Below are 3398 nucleotides of genomic sequence, written 5' to 3'. Positions count from 1 at the left end.
TTAACTCAAAATTTCACTATATATCATATAATCAAAAACTTCAACAAAAAAAATCCATCTCCACTACTATTTAACAAAATTCATCTCTACCTATTAAATAAAAAATAAAATAATAAATAATAAAATTATTTTTTAAAATAAAATTCACCTCTACTATTATTTAAAGATTAAAATTAATAATTAATATCTTTTGATATAACTTAATTATAATAGGATATTAATTATTGTAATAATTAAAATGTGTTTGGGGGGAGGGGGGCTGTAGAGGGCAGTTTTGACAGATATAGGTGGTGTGGTATGTGTGTGTATGGAGGGGGTAGGGGATTGCGGGGGGAGGGAGGAAAGGAAAAGCTTCACACCCCCTTTTAATTTATGTAGCTGATAAAATTCACAATGCTAGTGCTTCCAATTTATGCTTACAATGGATTTAATGAGCTTGCACCACTGTGAAGTTTTTATTTGGTTGTACCTTTGGATTGTTGGCTGTAGGGGGCTGTTTTGGCTGATGTAGGTGGTTGTGCTATATGGAGGTGGGACGAAGATCGGGGGGATGGGGAAGGGTGGTGGACGACGTGAAGGGAGGGGCGGGGGAGGGTGGTGGACTGTGTTGGGGGGACGGGGAAGGGTGGTGGACAATGAAGGGTGGGGGAGAGTGGTGGATGATGTGGGGGAGGGTGGTGACAGTGTGGGGGACGGGGGACCCGTGGTGAACGGCGGGGTGAGGGGCGGAGTAGGGGGAATTTTAGTTTTTTTTTTTTTTTTTTTTTCTAATTTACTATTTTTTGATTTTTTTAATATTATAAGAAATTATGGACTGCATCTATCGGAAATAACCTCCCTACTTCTTTAGAGGTAGTGGTATGGACTGCATACAATCTACCCTCTCCAGACCCCACTTATGTGGGAATATACTGGGTTTGTTGTTGAATCACGCTAAAAAAAATGTGTGATTGCACGTGTTGTCCATCTCAGCACTTTAATGCCACATATAGATAAAAAAAGTTTTAAAAATTGATTTTAATGGATTCATTGACCCAGATGACAAATGTAAAAGTAGGAGTATCGACTTTACAAACCAAACCAAGTATAAGGGTCCATCAAGGAGTATCGACTTTACAAACCAAACCAAGTATAAGGGTCCATCGAGCTATTTTGCCTAAATAATATAGAGGAGTAAATTATTTTTTAAACTCACGATAGGAGAAGAAAAGAAAAAATGAATGGATCACATACGAATTAATTGAAGAAGACGACTTCATGTAAATCCACCAAATTTTCAGTTGTGTTCAATTATATTTAATGGGTATGTCATATGTTTATGCATTAGTATGGCGTTGATTGGAGGAAAAAGAAATGGGGTTGTTATTGTTTAGTGGGAAAATGTGGCGTATGGCTAAGTTAATGATGAAAATAAAATCTTGGAATAGGTAGGAATTATGATTTGTAATAATAAAGTAATTATGAGTAAATAATTAAAAGTGGTGATATAAAATTAATTAATGGTTCTGTCCATTTATGGGCAACAGAGGTTAACATAGATATTGACCAATTCTTTTTAAGCTTATTCCTAAGGTAATGATAGTTTATAATGATCCAATGATTAAATTAATCGCGACTTGATAATTGGGTTTTGGGGCGAGTACTGTACTTAGTTTTAGTTTTGATTTTACTTATATTCATCACATTATGATTTAAATTTTGACATACTGGTATATATAATTAAATATTAGATGTATTATATTATATGAACATTAATGGATTTATTGTATTTATAAAAAATCGGGACTTAATCTTATGCCCGAAATTTAGAAAAAACAAATATGAGGTTTGACCGATTAACTGAAATTAAGATTGAGACTTGATTGTAAATTTGGAGTCTTTTACTTATGAGTAGAATTTATTTTTGAATAGATTGAGCTCGTTCAAGGGCGATTCATAAGGGTAAAGTTTCCATTTAATTTGTTCAGTTTTTGGATTACTTTGTGGGTCTTCTTTTAAAGCATGTTGAGACATTCATTGACTCTTTTCAAAGTGTATATGTGTTAGTTATGTACAATGAAAGTAATGGGGAATGGGAGTCTCAAATGGATGAAGTGATGAGCATCTATGCGTGTGTTGGTGTTGTTTAGGGGTTTAAAATCAATGAAATGTTGGTTTTGAACGATCTTTTCTTATTCTCTAGCTTGATTGGACAGATTTACATTGTAAATAAGTTGTTGAAAATGCTAATTAATGAGAATATTCCCACTTGATGAGTTGATTTAAAAATTGATATTTATCTAGCATGAGACATGAAATATTGTGCTTAATTTGGTTGTTGATTTGGGATTGGAGTTGCATGCCTACACATCATGAATTGCATTTCATATAGGGTCGTAGTGCATGCCTTCACATTATTATCTATTATTGAGGTCAGGGTGCATGCCTGCACATTATCATCTATTATTAGAGTTAGAGTGTATGCTTACACATTATATTTATTGGGATCATAGTGCATGCATGCATGGTAAATTGAGTTTGTTAGTCCCCCATGGGCCCTGACCTTGACGCCATAGCTTGGTAGGTATGTATAGATCATATGCATTGCATTACATTCATGTTTTCTTGTTCAGATTGAATAAGGTGTATTTGTTAATTTTATACTCTTTATTGAGTAACTGAATATCTGTTACTTGATTTCTCTATATTGAGGATTTCTTACTCTGTATTATGTTATCCTTATGACTGTTAATCATTTTTTTGGATTAGGGTGGCTTCCTTGAATACTAGTTGTATGTTTATTTTAGAGGGTTAACTGGTGTTACTCGTCACCACTTTGAATTAGAGTCAACCGACAATACTTATCGAGTATACGTGTTCCAGTATTTATCCTTGCTTTTTTACACCTTATTTGCAGGTACCAATCCGACGATCTTTAGACATTGATTCCTGTGGTTTCTTCAGTGTTAGTTTCTTTGGAGATTCGAGGTAGCTGCTGTTGATTTTAGAGACTATTGAAATCTCTTCTACCCTTATCTTTATCATTTTTCACATTTTGAGATACTCAAGCTCTTCTTTGATTTTTTTTGTTGATTTGAATATTTAGAGACTTATATTAATGACTACAAATTTGAGTTCATCGATATATTGACTATATTACTCTGTTAATAATCTTTGGATATTATTAGGGTTTTATTTTGCTCTTATTTCCTTTTGTTTCTATACTTTTGAGTAATGGTGTATGGGTTGGGTTTTAAGCTTACGTTCATGGTAGGACTGATAGGTTCCATCACGGTCTCACTTTTTAGGTAGTGATAAATAGTATCAGATCCCAAGGTTCATTGGTCTCACAAGTACAAGATAATTCAAGTAGAGTATTGTGGATTGGTTTGGAAATGTCTGTTACCTATCTTTGAGAG

This window comes from Capsicum annuum, chromosome 4 (assembly GCF_002878395.1).
Source record: "Capsicum annuum cultivar UCD-10X-F1 chromosome 4, UCD10Xv1.1, whole genome shotgun sequence".
NCBI lineage: Eukaryota > Viridiplantae > Streptophyta > Magnoliopsida > Solanales > Solanaceae > Capsicum > Capsicum annuum.
This window is presented reverse-complemented; position numbering follows the sequence as displayed.